We start from the raw sequence: 18,342 nt of genomic DNA, 5'->3' as shown, positions 1-18,342 counted from the left end.
GCGATAGTGCCGCCAGTGCACCTCCCACGGTGCATTGTAGGCATTACTTAAGGTTCCTTGCGGCGTACCGTGGACCGCTAGCTGCAACCCCGGTCATTCCTTTTATTATATCTCCGTCCATAGTCTCTCTCATCCATCTTTCTTTCCATCCTTTCCTAGAAATTTGGTCGTAGTGCGACTTTTGGGATTTCCTTCTGTTACACCTTTTCAAACCTTTGCGTTGTCGGTTTCCGTCTCAGTGCTGAACGACCTCATAGGTCCCATCGCTTGGCCTTTTGGCCTAAATTCTATATATTCTATTCCATTCCATCGGGCTGAATGGCCTGTTAAGGCTCCGAATAAACTCGAGAACATTCCGAATGTGTTCCCAGATGATGTCAGGTTATACTTGTGTTTTTGTGGGCGTGTTCGCATGAACTTTGTGGTTCAAGTGTTTTGCATACTGTGCATTGCAGAGTTGTCTGATTGAAGCTTTTAGTTATAATGGGCTTCGGTTGAGCAGATGTGGGTATGACAGTAATTTTGGTATATATATATATATATATATTATATATAATATATATATATATATATATATGTGTGTGTGTGTGTGTGTGTGTGTATGCATATAATATAAATACGAATTAAGCTACAAATGTCCTCTAATATCTAATTCGCTCTACCTCGGAATTCTGAGGTAGAGCGAATTAGATATTAAGGACATATGTAGCTTAATGCGCATATATGAATCACGGTGATGTGATCAGACTCATAATATATATATATATATATATATATATATATATATATATATATATTGAGAGCGAGAAAGACGGAATGTGTTACCGAGTTAGGTAATCTCGTGATTTTTGGTGGCGGGCAAGCGGCGAGGATTCTGTTGGGAGGAACTGAAAGGCGAAGGAATAAAGTAAGATTTAAAGATCCCGAATGTGTTTATACATACCTACATTTAGTTTATTAAGGAATTTTGATCGAAATCCCGACGTATACCTTTCGAGATACAAGTGATGCGGAAATAATTATATTTCGCAGTATTCCCTGTCCTTTCCGAAGCCGCCTTCAAACCCGAACCCTCCTCCCCCTAACCCGCCCTCCTCCCCTCCCCCCTCTCTCTCTCTCTTTGGCTTTCCTCGCTGTCGTTCTTCCTTAATACCACCCCCTCTCCTTTCCCCTCCCTCCCTCCCCCCTTTTCTCTTTTTCCATGCAGTCACGTGACTGCCAGCTCGCGCCCCCAGCAACTCTTGGCACTGAAGGGTGGTTGGGTCCACAGCCGGCGCGCCTGCGCGCTTCAGAAGGGACATAGAGAGAGAGAGAGAGAGATAGAGAGAGTTGGAAAGAGTGGGGATGGGGGAGGGGAAGGAGGAGGAGGAGGAGCTTAGCTAAGAAATGGATTCGTACTCTAGTACCTAAAGCTGCAGTCATACAGGAAAGCCCCCCTTGCCCTGTGACGTCACACTCGACAGAGGTAAGGCCCAGAGAGGAAAGTAATGGCCGGTAGATGTAAGAGGTGATCTTGGGGGGGGCTATGAGGACGTAGCCATTTCATGCCAGGATATTTTGATGGATGCTGTAATTATAAATTATATATATATATATATATATATATATATATATATATATATATTTATATATATATTTTATATATATATATATATATATATATATATATATATGCATTAGCGTTTGGCACTGAAAGGGCCGAGTGCCAAGTCACTTATTGTTGGCACTGTACGCTTATATCACTTAATATTTTCCTTCTTTTGTTTGCGCCACTAAAAATGATTTTATTATTTTCCTCCTTCATTTTACCTCCGCTAAAAGTGATTTTATCTTGTGCATACGACACGTCAGAATCCGTGTCTTCCTAAATAATGCATGCATGTATGTTTGCATATATAGAGCCTATGTAGCCTGTGCATGATCGCGCTTAAAGAACGTCCTCCTCTCGTGAAAGGAGGATCTTGGCAGGTGTTGAAGTGTTTGATCGAATGGTGTCATCTTATATTCTTCCCCAGCTGGCTTTGCTTTCGAACCAGGACTGCGGAAGCATTAGCCAGCCCTTATGCAATTCACTTGTGGTGTCTGCTCGTGCCAATTGTATTATTATTATTATTATTATTATTATTATTATTTTTTTTTTTTTTTTTTTTTTTTTGCTCTATCACAGTCCTCCAATTCGACTGGGTGGTATTTTTAATTATTATTATTATTATTATTATTATTATTATTATTATTATTATTATTATTATTATTATTATTATTACTTTACTTTCTTACATCTTCATATTTTGCCTTTTAACTCGTGATAATCCACAGATATCGTTAATAGTTAGTATTTATTATTATTATTATTATTATTATTATTATTATTATTATTTTATTTCGCCTTTTTGCAATTTATTATTCATTCCAGTAGATGTAATTCGCTTGTGGTATCTGGGGCATCGACTGCCTCGTGTTTAAGAAGGGTATTTATTATTCATTATTATTATTATTATTATTATTATTATTATTATTATTATTATTATTATTATTAAAGTAATTGCTGCGTCAGCTGCATTAATTTTATACAGGTTTCTTCTTCTATTTTTCTAAGCGTATACAATTTTCTTTAGTCATTGATGCTTATTTGACCGTAGATTTCAGCACGCGCCCCAGAGTAAGCTGGAGGTTGGATCATGCCTTGTTCATTCTGCTTTTCCATGTTATATATTTCTATTGCTGCAGCAATTGTTGTAATTTTCATCTTTTATATCAACTATATCAAATTTTTCTTTTGTTTCCCTTTTCACTTTCTCTTCTGCTCAGTTTTTGCAATCGTATTTGTGTCTATAATAGTATTTTTTTTTTTTACCTTTATTCCACTGTATCCACATCCTGTTACGCCTTGTTCTCTAACAAATATGTCTCGGATATCTTTGATGGCAGTTACGTGTAATTGTATCTAAGTTTTATTGCAGTTACGTGTAATTGTATCTTTGAATGCAGTTATATACGTGTAATTGTATCTTATCCTTGATTTCAGTTACGTGTAATTGTATCTAATCTTTGATTGCAGTTCGGTGTAATTGTATATAATTTTTGATTGCAGTTAATGCAATTATCTATCACTATATGAGCTTCGATTGTAGCAGCTACGTTTCCTATGCCTCTATTTTATTATATTGTATCATTATACTTTTAACTCCTATACCTCTATTTTATTATATTGTATCATTATACTTTTACTCTAACTTTTAATTACTACTCAATCATTTCTCCAGTCTTTCAGATTAGTATCCCCTTCTCTCCCATTTTTATCATTTCATAATTTTATATTTTAACTTTTAACTCCTATCCTAATTTTGTTCAGATTTCTTATCTTTTTTTTTTCTTTTTTTTTTCATTACTACTCAATCATTTCTCCAGTCTTTCAGATTAGTATCCCCTTCTCTCCCATTTTTATCATTTCATAATTTTATATTTTAACTTCTATCTTAATTCTGGTGACAGATTTCCTGTCCTTTTTTAACATTACTACTCAATCGTTTCTCCAGCCTTTCAGATTAGTATCCCCTTCTCTCCAATTTTTATCGTTTCATAATTTTATATTTTTACTTCTATCCTAATTCTTTTTTTGCTATCCTCGCTAAATCACCATCGTATTCCTGTTCTGTCACTTGTCCAGTATGGTTTTCCTAGCCTTTAGGTCTTCCTGCTTCCTCCACCAGCGCTCAACTGCTGCCACTTGGCTTACAAACATTAATTTTGTTCGTGTCCCGGGGTTAGAACACGACACCTTTGACAGGATTCATGTATTTATTTATTCTCTCTCTCTCGGCAATATACAAATCCAGTGGAGTGTTTTCAGAATTTCTCTCTCTCTCTCTCTCTCTCTCTCTCTCTCTCTCTCTCTCTCTCTCTCTCCTCTCTCTCTGTGTATATATTTATATATATATATATATATATATATATATATATATAAAGGTAGCACGAGGTTTAAACGAAAATTGAGAATATACTTTGAATGTCTATTGAAGCCAAGGTGGGAATATATGAAAGTATTGTTAAGCCAGCTCTCCTTTATAGAATAGAAGTGTTGGTATTGAATGTCAGTTAAAAGGAAAAAGGTTGAAGCTTTTGAGATTAAATGTTTGCGCAGCATATGTTTTGGAAGAAGAATAAATGAAAATGGGAAATATGTGGAGATATAGTGTCTAGGAATAATATCTAGGAAGAAAGGTAGTGTGTGTTTTGGTTGCGGATGATGCCACAGTCTGTGAAGGTTTAAATACACTGTTGATGAGTCTCATTTGTTCAGCAGCTGAGAGAGAGAGAGAGAGAGAGGCGGGTGGGGTGTTAGGAGAGGCGTTGAGGGCATAAACTGACCCTAAATGGTCTTTGTTGCCGTATGTAACGATAGTAAACTGCTAATAAACTTGTTTGGGAAACTGCTTTACCCTCGCACCGTAGCCTTAGGCAGTTTTGGCGACTTTAAATGTTATTGTTAGTTATTTATTTGCCTGATCTGCATATAAAATGACACGTAAGTTCTCTCTCTCTCTCTCTCATCACGGTAAGACTGCAGTACAAGACAATTTTCGTGCTTATCGTTAGTTGTTTTTATAAAAATTCGTAATTAACTGTGTATACTATATAGAAAACATTTAGAGTTAGAATATCCTAAATTTCCTGTAGTATATTAAAGCAAAGGATAATATTATATGTGTTCGTTAGCCTGTAAAAGGAGAAGAGAGAGAGAGAGAGAGAGAGAGAGAGAGAGAGAGAGAGAGAGAAAGTCTGCATTCGGGAGTAGCACTACTCTAGTGTGTGTGTGTGTGTGTTGTGCATACATGTGCCAATCAATGACTGTAACGCCTCGAAAACATCCGTACTGGCGAAAACTAGGTCGGTGGGTTTAAAATATTGTCCAATTAAGTCCATTTCTATCGATTTCATACAGTCTGCCAGTCTGGGTGCGCGTGATGGGACTTGGGAAGGTGCAGGATTGGAGAGAGAGAGAGAGAGAGAGAGAGATTAGTTTTACGATGAGAGCTTTAAGTGTAATGTAACCAAGTGTTATATATATAATTATACATGTTGTTTTATTTCATCACCTGCTTACGAAATAGTTTACCATTCATTTGTAATTATTTATATGTTGTAAAAAAAAAGATAAAAAGACACATTACTTCCTGACCCCACTTTTGATTCTGGACCCCTGGTGAGAAGTATTTAGATTAAGTGGCCCGGAATGGAATGCAGTGTTGGATAATGAGTATTTGGGTTTATTTGACGTATCATAATCTCTCTCTCTCTCTCTCTCTCTCTCTCTCTCTCTCCAATCCTGCACCTTCCCATATATATATATAAATAATATACTGTGTATACATATAAATGTATGTATGTAGTAAAAAACACATAGTGTGTATATATATATATAATTATAATATTAGCATAAGCTTTCTGAAGCAAAGGAGCCATTAGTCTTTTTCCTATAAGCTAAGCATCGACCTTAAACGCGAGCAGAGATAACGGAATTCTCGTGAATTATTACAAAGGATATGTTAAATGTCATCAGCTGTAGACGAGGAAAGCTTCACACACACACACACACACACACACACACAGAACTATGCCATGTACTATGCATCGTTGTGTTATTGCCTGCGTGAGCTCCAGTCAATATTTCGTAGAAAGCACAAGTGTGTAAATCGGGTTCCATCGAAATATCGACGGAACCTGGATGGGTATACTTTTAGGAGGTATATAGTATAATCCTCTTCAAGAACTTGTATCAATTTTGTGTTTTTCATAAAGATAAAAGTTTGGTGTGTCTAAGAATATACATTTTTGATTAGCAAGAGAATTGGCCTTTATATACTGCTACTCTGGGTGGTATTAATACTGTCAAGTGTGCAACACAAACACGAGTCGAACCTTCAAATACGGAACATTACACTGTTAACAGTGTCTCATGTTCAAGCCCAATCGCCTGTGCCACAACGAACGAATTGATGTGCTCGTTTAAACTCGCAGCTACATCGGCCTAATAAATGTTGGGTTCATCTTAAAGTCTACGGGAGTCAAACTCCCCGGGGTCATTGACACCGGGATCCGAAAGCGCGGGTGAGGAGGGAAAGGTGGCAACGGCGCGTTTGCTGTTGTTGAGTGTAGTTTGGCAACGCCGCACCGTGGACCATCCGTTTCGAGTATGAGTGTGATTTAACAGCTATTCTCTCTCCTCTTCCTTTTCGCCTTGTTATGTGTGAGGGGTTGGGGGTCCCTAGGGGGATGGTACCAGGACTTCCAGGATAGGTCACTGCTTAGAGGAAACAGACCGCCGCAGGATAACGGAACTAAATGTGTTAACTCGCGCCTCCCTCCGTCTCTCTCTCTCTCTCTCTCTCTCTCTCTCTCCGGTATCAACCTTTCTCTCGTTTGTTAGCCTAGTCCCAGTCCTTCCGCTCCTTCCCCTCCCTACCTCCCTTGGTTAATTGATTCGTAGTTTAACGCCTGAATTGTTTAGGATAGGTTGTTTTTAGCCCTTCGAGTCATTGCACGTTTTCGGGAAGGTATAAAATCATCGCTCGCATCGTCGGGGCGAAAAGCCGAAACGGTGTTGCCTATCTTGGGTGTTGCTATGCTCGGAGCCGTTATGTGAGAGTGGGGGTGTGAGAACGGTGATTGTATAACGTCCAGGGAGACCTTTGTAATCATTATACATTTCGGAATTGTTAAACTGTAGCGTTCTATTTCTTCCCCTTCGCTTTACAGTGGTTGTGATATTTGTATCTTTTATACGTAAAATTTTCAGTCGTAATACTTTCTGCTTGTCAAGAGTTAATGAATAAATATAAACGAGAAACCAGCTCGTATTTTTTTTTTTTTAGCAGATCATGTTTCAAATACAGGTTTAAAATGAGTGTTTTCTTTTTATATTGTTTCGCCTTAAGCGAGCGGGAGAATGTTTGAAAGGTTTCCTTTTATCTGAAATTGCGTTTATATCTCCTTTTACTATGCCGAGAGCTATTTTCGGCCTGGCCCTTGTGGATGAGTTGAGTTTATCGTTAACAGTGGCATCCGGGAAAGGACTCTCTCTCTCTCCTTGTATGATGCTATTCTTTGTTGGTGTTCGAAGTCCAAATCTCGTGGCAAATTTTAATTGTCTTGTCATTATTATTATTATTATTATTATTATTATTATTATTATTATTATTATTGACGAATAATCACGTTCCAGTTGATAACAAAAGACGAAGACCCATTAAGTGAAATTTGTCTTTATTTTACTTGTTGAATACTGCGCACATTTTCACACATGAACAAATTGTACAACAGTGCTCATGGCTTACGATAGTCCACGCTATCATCCTTCTAAATTATCACAATGTTATAAATGCACTGAAGATGAGAGCAGAAGCTACCGTAGACTAAGAGCAGCACTGTGCAAATTCTTTACTACGTGCAATCGTGTAAATATAACAAAGAGAAATGACAAGGAGAAAATGAAAGACATTGCACTTAATGGGTCCTTTCCTCCTATCATTATGTTTATTGTTAATGCATTTTCTTACTCTCGATATAACACTTGGTTTAATCATAGTGAAATGTGAGGTGATAGTCGCATTGTTTGATAACATTTTGATTTGTTATCGTAAATCACAAATTACGTATAATATAGAATGCATTTGTAAGAAAGCTACTCATATTGTCAACATTTGGTTGACAGCCAGATAATCCTCGTGGAATTTAGGCTCAAAAAAAGAAAAAATAGCAAAATATAAAAAGGAGTCTATCATAACATTAAATTCATTTTAATAACTGAGCCATCAGATTTAGGGGTAGAGACCTATACTGGACCAGCCAGTCAGGGGAGGATAAGGGGGGGGGGGGGGAGGGGGGGGGGGGGGGGGGGGGGGGACTTCGACCCAGACACTGGTTATAGCTAGGTGTGAAGACGTTGCTCAGGCGGAAGTGACGCAGCTGCTCGCGAGTATGCACGCTGTCTATCGTTTGAAAGGAATGACTGAAATTGTACCTGTAGATTGAAACAAAGTTATGGTACCTCCGGCGGTACTGCCGTCGGTATACCTCACATGGTGCACTGCAGGCATTACTTAAGGTTCTTTGCAGAGTCCCTTCAGCCCTTAGCCGCAACCCCTTTCGTTCCTTTTATTCTACCTCCGTTCATATTCTTTTTCCATATTACTTTACACCCTCCTAACAATTGTTTCATAGTGCAACTGCAAGGTTTTCCTGCTGTTAAATCTTTCAAACCTGTGTGCTTTCAATTTCCCGTTCAGTGCTGAATGACCTTATAGGCCCCAGCGCTCGGCCTTCGGCCTATCTTGTATGTACTGATATGGTGCCTTATGAAAAATATTTGGGATTATATCAGGTTGCAGAGGATTAAGTAGTTATACTTCGGAGAGACTTATCACCCTTGTTTTCTGTATTTAGATTCAAACCATTTTGTTGTCAGAAGTGTAAGTATGTGACGGATGAAAGTTTAACGTCAAATATTCTGCTGAAAACTTGTCTACAGTGATGAGATAACTAAAGGTTCTGTTACTGGATTTTTGTAGTGCCAGTCATCAATCAGTCCAAGCCTTTAAAGGTAAGTCAGATTAAATCAGAAGCGCCTGAGTGGCGTGATCGGTATGGTCTTGACCTGCCACCTCAGTGTCCGCGAGTTCGATTCTCGGGCATTCCATTGAGGGGTCAGAGATGTGTATTTCTGGCGTTAGAAGTTCACTCTCGACGTGGTTCGGAAGTCACGTAAAGGTATCAAATCAGATACCTTGACTGGACTACGTGTAACGGTTTAGGCCGAGCCAAGTTTGACAGAAGATGAAAGTGTCGCTAGGGAATGTTGTTTGTATCTCCAGTGGATCTTATAACTCCTAACACACAGATTGTGATCTTATCTCGGGGTTTCTGGGTCCGAGGCGATAATTCGCTCTCTTGGGAAATTAGGAAGAACTTGAACGCTGAGTGCTTGCTTATGGCATAAGACTGGAGTGAGTCTTGCAAATTCAAGTACAGTGTTTTCGTGAATTGTTTCACATAAGGAAAAATACGTTTCGAGAATTAAATGAACAAAATATATTTTAGTATGAGATATACTATATGTGAGAATATAACTTGAATGTCTGATGATATAAATCTGTAATAATAATGATAATAATAACAATAATGATAATTCCCGGAATTAAAGTGAACAGAAGTAATTTAGTATTTTCTAGATATGTGACAATATAACTTGGATGATATAAATCTGTAATAATAATGATAATAATAATAATAATTCCTGAAATTAAAATGAACAGATATAATTTAGTATTTTCTAGATATGTGAGAATATAGTTTGAATATCTGATGATATAAATCGGCAATAATCATGATAATGATAATAATATTAGTAATCATAATTAATAATAATAATTCCTTAAATTAAAATGAGCAGAAATAATTTGGTATTTTCTAGATATGTGAGAATATAGTTTGGATGTCTGATGATATGAATCTGTAATAATAATAATAATAATAATAATAATAATAATAATAATAATAATAATAATAATAATAATTGCTTACATTCCTTTTATCCATCATCAATCAATCGCAAAGCTCAGTAAAACTACAAATACCGAAAACGTGAGATATGCCTGCAGTAGTCCGCTTTTTAGATTAGCCGTCGACAAACAATGAAAGGGCAAGTTGCACTAGGCCTAAGCACGGGGAAATGGGCCGTGCTTAGGCGCGCTTAAGCATTAAAGGGAGCGGTCTTTATCTTCCATCCCGATGCAAGGTTTGCTTGTTGCCTGATTCGACGACGGTGGACCAGCCTTGATTCGCGGACGGTGGACCTAGGCGTAGACCTTGGTACGGACCAGCCTTGATTCGTTGACGGTGGGCCCAGGAGTAGACCTTGGTACGGACCAGCCTTGATTCGCGGATGGCGGACCTAGGCGTAGACCTTGGTACGGACCAACTTTGATTCTTTGACGGTGGGCCCAGGAGTAGACCTTGGTACGGACCAACCTTGGTTCGTCGACGGTGGATCAACCACAAGTTCCCGTTTTCTATGCGTTTCTTGAGTTTCTTAAGTTTCTTAAGTTGTATGTAAGATTTTGCATGATAAGGGGCGAGATTATTGTGAATTAGATTAGATTACATGGGCGACTCTACGAACCCAACCGGGGCGTTCAGCGCACAAAAAAAGAATAATTAAAAAAAAATTTTTTTTGAATATGTGGTTTATATTCATTGAAAAAATATTTTTCAATTTTTCTGTGTGTTCAGTAACATTATGCCCTGGGCTCTCCCCACCTCAGGTACCATGAAGTTCATTCCTTCATAATTTTTTTAAAATTCGTATTTTGAGAGAAGGTGGGAGAAATGGGGAAGAAGGGAAGGGGTTTTAGGTGGTGTTGGTGTGAGATATAGCAAAGAATTGACACGTATTCATGTATATCTTTGGATTGCGCACGAAGACGTTTTTGATGAAAATATATCTGTTGATACGTCTGTTCTGTTTTGAAGTAAACGACACTAAATGGACATTCAGTCATGACTCTGCGTGTTAATTTATATATTTATTATCCTTCGTGTTCCATAAAATACCTAGCTGTGAGAATCGCTCCAGTTCATTCCGACCTTTGTAGATCGGATAGCGAATTTCGTAAGCGTTACCAGTCTCACCTAAAGGGGTGATAACTTGCCATAAAAAAAAAAAAAAAAAAAAAAAAAATCGGGGGCCATAATTTCAGGGCGCAGAGAGGAGACTCACAATTTTCTCTTGAGTTTGTTGCTGGGAGATTAAAACCTGACTCAAAGTGTGTGGACAAGGAATTGCCAGCGGCGTGAGGTTGGGCAGTCTCTCGAAAGCTCTGCCCAAAACAGCGACTGAATAGAGGGTTTGGGTAGCAACTTTCTGCGAGGCGAACCTGACAACAGTAAGTTGTGGGCTGAGAAAAAAAAAAAATACCGAAGAAAAAAAAGGCAGATTATGTTAGGTCAAGTTACATGGCAGAAAAGACGAAATGCAGGTCCTTACCCTATGGACCTTACAGCTCGTTCGGGTTGCCCCAGGTCCCTCAGTGTGAGTCACCTTTAATGTCTACCAGAGAATTGCTAATGCATCTTCCGGTATATTTGCATCTTCCAATCTTGGGTGGTCTGCGAAGGAAGGTGGATATTGCAGTAAAGGAGAGGGACGAATATGAACGAGAACTGTAGAGAGAGTGGAAAGTTGTGCTTGGAAGCAAATGCTGGTAAAGGTTGATAGATAATTTTGAATCTCAAAGTAAAGTTGGAAATGAAGAGATGCTGTGCTGAAGCGAATGCAATCCTGGGTAGCTGAGGTATTATTGGGAAAGTTTGGTTAGATACAGAGTGTGACCTTCTGTGATCCCTCTGGAGCTACTTCCTGTATGGGAAAATGATAATGCTGATTATATATATATATGTATATATATATATATATATATATATATATTATGTATAGTATATATATATATAATATATATTTGAAATGAAAAAGTTTGTAAATCTTGACCAGTTTTGGCTTAATTGCAAAGCCATTCTCAGAAGTTTGAAAATGACTTGACAATATGGCCGAAAACCGGTCAGGATTTACAACCATTTACACACACACACACACACACACATATATATAATATATATATATATATATATATATAATCATTGTAAATCCTGACCGGTTTCGGCCGTATCGTCAAGCCATTTTCAAACTTCTGAGAATGGCTTTGCAGTGAAGCCGAAACTGGCCGAGATTTACAACCCTTTGGATGTTAGATATGCAAATTACGTGTCCAAGTTATTATAATCATACATGTATATGTATATATACATATATATGTGTGTATAGATAGATAGACAGTCAAATAGACAGTAAAGACCTCATTCAGCCAATTTGCCTTTGGTACCGTGTGACGAAATCAATTAGACGAACAGATTCGATCATCCGTACAAGATTTCGACTTGGCGTACCGCAGTTAGGTAAGCGTACCCCGTATCCTCAAGTCACGTGAATTGAAAAAGGAACCTGGTCACGTGGTGTCGTCTGGGTATAAGGAAAGAGAGAGAGAGTGATCTAGCGGAAGGATTCGTGTGTACTGTGGTACATCGTGCTTCTATTAATGAGTGTTTGTGTGTATTAGAGAGAGAGAGAGAGAGAGAGAGAAAGATGTAAATGAGTGAGAAAGAGAGCTAACCGAGAATCGGCGGAGATTTCTTTGAAGACGGAAAGATAAAAAAGGAATTTTTGGGACCCTTGGGACCCAAAAATTTAGAGAGAGAGAGAGAGAGAGAGAGAGGAGAGAGAGAGAGAGAGAGTACGATACTGCGAGTTCAATGAACTCCTGCCAAATTCTGAATGACAACTACCTTTGGGGGATTTTTAGATTCTTTCAGTTGAAAAGATTTTTTTTTTAAAGAAGCTGAAAATGATCATCACTTTCTCGCACGTTTTTGCCGTTTATATTGGCGTTTTCTTGAGTGATGGTGTTACTATTGGGTGTTGTACCATTTGTGATTGCGATAACATTTTATTATTATTATTATTATTATTATTATTATTATTATTATTATTATTATTGATGCAGATACACCTTTGGCTTAATAACCATTTATAATTATTATTTTTATTTTTACTGACAAACTGTAGCTTAATAGCCATTTATTATTATTATTATTATTATTATTATTATTATTATTATTATTATTATTATTATTATTATTATTATTGCAGATACACCTCTGTGGCTTAATAGCCATGTATAATTATTATTATTATTTTTATTATTGCTGACACAACTGTAGCTTAATAGCCAATTATTATAATTATTATTGCAGATAAAGTATTGTGTCTTAATAGCCATTTGTAATAATTATTGATGAATATTATTATATTACTGCTGAGAACTCTGCAGCTTAATAACCAAATAGCCAATTATTAGTACTATTATTATTGCAGATAAAGCATTGTGTCTTAATAGCCATTTATAATTTTTATTAATTATAATTATTATTACTGCTGACACAACTCTGTAACTTTTAACAGCCAAAGCGCTTTAAAGCACATTTTCCCCCCATCACTTGCATTTACGTAATTGTCGTCTCTCTCGTCTCTCTCTCTCTCTCTCTCTCTCTCTCTCTCTCTCTCTCTCTCTCTGCTGCGACTCGGTTGAGTAACCCAAGTTTCGACGTACATTTCGTGCCCGGACACAAACCCCCCAAACCCCCCCCCCGCCCACAGACACACACACACTATATACACACGCCCATTCATAAGCGCGCCCGTGTTGAAAAGACTGCCGCCTTTGATAAGAAATGTACCAAACGGACTCTGTACTACTTGCGTGTCGTACCATATGGCCCTCGATTCTCTCCCCGAAATAATAATGGTCCTTTTGCGTGTCTCGATGGCCCAGACGAGCTGTCTGCCTGCCTGCTGTTTTGTACCTAGTGTGTGTGTGTGTGTGTGTGTGTGTGTACACACCTATGTATAAAGACAAAATCCACGAAGGAAAGGGAAACTATGGAGGTCTGCAAGGCCTTTCGACTTCTTATCTTTACAGTCTGCTAAGAAAAGGACGAGGAGTCGAAAGGCCTTGCAGTAGAACTCCGTCGTTTCTCATTCCTTCGTGGATTTTGTCTGTATTTATATATTCATCACGTTCCATATTTTTTGTTATATATATATATATATATATATATATATATATATATATTATATATATATCACTATTTATTCAATGTAGTATTCGTATGCAGTATAGGAGTTCTGCCCTGTATGTATGTATATATATATATATATATATATATATATATATATATATATATATATATATATATATATATAAACAGGCAGAACTGCTATACTACATACGGATACTACATTGAATGAATAGTGATGTACTAGAGACAGATGGAAGTATGTAGACTACATGATATAAGACAGGGCAGAACTGCTCAATACAGAGATGAGTGGAGCATGTACAATATGGGGAATTGGCAATGAGAAATGATTGTCCCCTCATTGTGGTTTCTTAAAGATCAATAAAGTATATCAATTTTTTTTTATTGAAATGAGATTGCAGTTGATTTTTATTTTTATTCTTATTTGACGCTAGGGTTTTGGCACCGTGTCTCTCGCCAAACTCAGACCGCGTGGCCCACGAATGTCTGGCTGGATTGAAGGCAAGGAGATTAGTAGGTATTAGTCAACGACAAAGGGAGCTTTATTTTGCCTATTTTTATTTATTTTCTTAGGCTGATAACAGTTTTTTTACACTTACCTGGTCCACAATGGAAGACCTTAGGTTAATATATATATCTATTATATATAATTATATAGTTATATATATACTATATATATGTAACGCTGAAATGCTAATAGTAAGTGTAGATATACATATGTTTAATGCAGTATGTATATGTACGTATGTACAAATTATATAATCCAGTTTCATGGTAGTATTATTAATAAAACGCGTCTCCTGGCGCCCAGGTATTTGAAGATTTTTCGTAAATATTCGTCCCAAATACCACAGGGAGGTTGTCCTTCGCAATCCTAGCAGGATTGTCCACGGGATTCTCCTTGGTCTAAATGCGTGGGGACATTCCTAACTGAGAGAAGCTAAGAATATTCTAACTTTTTTTTTTTTTTTTTTTTTTTTTTTTTTTTTTTTTTTCGTCTAGTATGTAAAGTTGGTGGTTTCCTGACCATGTGGCTCAGAGTTTTAAAAGGACAGCGAATTTTAATTTTATTTTTTTTTATTTTATTTATTTTTTTTTTATTTTTTTTTTTAAGGGGGGAGATTTCTTTGCTCTTAAGATACATAAAAGCTATGATGGCAATTTTATTATTTGGGAAAAACTCATCATCGCGAGAGTATATATATATATATATATATATATATATAGATATTATATAGATATATAGATATATAATTATATATATTTATATATATATATATATATATAATGTTCTACCACAATAATATAAAATGTTGTGAATTCGCTATAATTTTTTAAAAACCCTTTTTAAATTACACACGAACTAGCAACATTTTTTTTTTTATTATTATTGTGGACCTCTTAGAACAAAATTTTATTATTATTATTAATATTATTTTTTGTCGGAGAAATAAATTTACAGTTATGCAAATGTGCGTACATTTAAAAGGTAAATCTGTAGAGAGAGCTCTCGGGAATCTGTGCGAATTCCCTTTTCCAGTCTCGGGAATCGAGCAGATTCCCGAAAGTTCCCTTTACAGATTTTTCTTTGAATATATGTACTACATATGCATAACTCTGGGTTTGTTCTTCATTTCAAGACTCATGCTATTATTATTATTATTATTATTATTATTATTATTATTATTATTATTATTATTATTTGTTTCATTAAAAGTAATTGCTGCCTCAGCTGCATTAATTTTATTAGGTTCTTCTCTATTTTCTTAATTATTGTTTTCTCATTGTTGCTTAAACTGGTGAGCAACACTGTTACCGATAATTTCATTATTATCTTAATTTGGACAATTTTCTCATTTTTCCGTAGTGTTCAAACTCCAAACGAGAAATGAATCATTACCATTATGTCAAGGGGTAATGCTTCGGTTTCTCTTCGTGGCTCTCGTGGTAGCTGTGGTTAAAGGCGCTTCACTGTACGTCCTGATTTCAACTAAAAATTCCCCTTCAGTTAACATATATGAAAATATATTAATTCTGAGGCAGAGCGAATTAGATATTAAAGGACATTTGTAGCTTAATGCGTATATATGAATCACGGTGATGTGATTAGACTCACATAAAGAAATGTGTTAGCTGTGGGCAGAACGTCATCTTTTGGCGGTGCCGCGTCTAAGGGTGATAATGATCGGAAAAGTAATGACTCTTGTCATTACTTGAAATGTAAATGACGTTATGAATAACTTCACTTTTAAAAAATAAATTTTAATCGTCATATCCGATATCGATCTGATGAAACTTTTCTTCGATTCGTCGCTCGTTGTAGCAATCGGAAATGAGTTTTTTTTTCTTTTTTTTTTCCAAATCCATTTTTCTTGCTAACCCGTTTTCGGCTGATTAAATACCGCATTGAACTCCGCGTGCCTATTGATGACTGAAAATAATTTTTTTGTCATCAAGAACTGTGATGTCAACACTGAATGAAAAGAGGGTAGTTGGAGTGGTTGGAGAGCGAGATGAAGAAGAGGTCCTGGGAGTACCAGGATCTGAAGGTGGAACTGGGAGAAATCCCCACAGGTGCACTAAGTAGTCGTTAGTTAGAGAGGTTGGCCAGGAAGAATGAAAAACGGAAGTGGGGATGGAGGTAAAGTAAAAGGTTGAAGATTGCATGCACCTTTGGCCTGGAAGGAGGCTGCTAGTGGCCTCTAGTCATGCTTATTGTGCAGCGCGAGAGGTGCACCGACGTCACTACCACCCTTAGGGCGAGAGGGGTGGTGGGTGGGTGGCGGGATTCTTTGTAAATACACGAGTCCCAGTACTCTGCACTAAGCGCTCTCGATCAGTTTATGCGCGCTTCCTGCCTTTGCAGGCGGCGGTAGTTCATCCCCTTTCGGGATGACTCACTCGACCCCGTTGCTCTAAAACCTTACATAGTAAAGAAGAGCGCAGATGTTCCACGGGAAATGAGAAAACGCCGCCTCTCATACGAAATGTCCCCCGGTTTTAGAATATAAACGACAAGAATTTCCATCAGGTCGCGCTTTTAGTATTCACGAAAAGGGCTGATTTTGATGCATTCTCCTTTTAAAGAGAGTAGGTTTCATTTCTGCCAGCAAGTGGCGGCTTTCATTAATTTCGATGAGTGGCGCAGTTTGGATTTGAATGTGACATACTTTTCTGAATGGAGCGCGGGTGGGAGATGTGTATAAGTTGTATCCTCTTTCCTGTACTTGGTATACGTTGGGGTGTGCGTTGTCTTACGTCGTATATACAGACAGCTGTGGACGCGTCTGTTCATTATCATATTTCTTATTTAATTGTTAACCACCTTGTGAGGCAACTGCTTGAAATCGTTCTAATGTTTTTGTCTTCTTTCGTTTGTTCCAGGTATGTGTACCTAGGGGGCGAGAGGAGCGTTAATGATTGTCGCCTTTGGTAAGTGTTTCGTTCGATATCGTTTGGTTATGTTAAGCAGTTCTTCGGTACGTGTATCGTACGTGAATGTATAGGTGGAACAGTCTCGTCGTGTACCTGATAGATGCATAAACAAAATCTATCTGTTATTTCATTTCTGTTCATATTTTTAGTTTTACTAACTGTTTACAGGGATCCAAGGCTTGTAGTGATAAACGTCACTCAGAGTAAAGAAGTAGAAATTGGATTAGGTAATAAGTATATTTATAATATATATATATTATATATGATATATATATAATGTTTATATTATACATATATAATATACTAGATTATATAATATTATATATATATATATATCTTATAATAAGATATAAACACGTAATATTATTATCTACATATATATATATATATATTATATATTATATATATATATCTATATTAAGTATATATATATATATTTTTTTTTTTTTTTTTTTTTTTATATTTTTTTTTTTTTTTTTTTTTGCGTGTGCGCACGCGCGCGCATCATCCCCAGCAACTGGATTACTACTACGTCGTTTAAATGCTACGTTTCTCAATCAGTAAAGCATACCATTTGTCTCTCGCGCCCAAGTTTTTATTCCACTCCACGACTGTTTGTAGTACTTGCAAACCCTGTAATTAAAGCCTAACCTCCTCCTCACCCCACCCCCCCCATCCCCCAACCTAGAGAACCCAAGAGAGGGCCGGGCAGAGTGGTGGGTCCCTATTTTGTCCCCAATTTGCCTGCGGGGCAAGAGAGCAAGAGCAATACCACAGCCAGCTATAAGCCAGCCAGGATTCAGTAGGGACTACTGACTGACTCATCTGCTGTCTACTGGGCGTCTGTGTTTGTGTGTGTGTGTGTGTGTGTGTTACGTTAGCCTGGTGTGAATGTTTACTTTTTTGGTGTTCGTGTGTGTGTGTATGTAGCTGAAGTTGGTGTTCAGTTAGATTCACACAAACATTCACTCGTTGATGTATACTGTTTGTTTGTGTGGTATCCCTGTATGTAACTGGCAAGCTTGTATATTTGTACGTTATTGGACAGGGTGGTGCGAAAGTCCCGTTACCCCTACCAAAAAAGTACCAACAATAGAGGTACAAAGATTGCAATAATACAAAATACATATCCCGGATTCATTTTATTCACTGTAAGAACGAAATAAGAACACTGAAACAATTGAAGAACAAGTAATATAG

At 37.1% G+C, this 18,342-nt stretch overlaps 1 protein-coding gene across 1 annotated transcript in view; it reads left to right on the top strand.

The window, feature by feature from the left end:
• LOC135219451 (uncharacterized) overlaps positions 1–18,342 on the top strand; it is a 182,569-nt gene that overhangs the window by 85,662 nt on the left and 78,565 nt on the right. The window contains exon 8 of the transcript XR_010315440.1: positions 17,092–17,139. The gene's annotated coding sequence lies outside the window, so the exon portion shown is untranslated. The remainder of the gene's footprint in view (positions 1–17,091; positions 17,140–18,342) is intronic.

This window comes from Macrobrachium nipponense, chromosome 1 (genome assembly GCF_015104395.2).
Source record: "Macrobrachium nipponense isolate FS-2020 chromosome 1, ASM1510439v2, whole genome shotgun sequence".
Taxonomy (NCBI): domain Eukaryota; kingdom Metazoa; phylum Arthropoda; class Malacostraca; order Decapoda; family Palaemonidae; genus Macrobrachium; species Macrobrachium nipponense.
The sequence above is the reverse complement of the archived record's forward strand: the minus strand, read 5'-3'. Positions and strand labels throughout refer to the sequence as shown.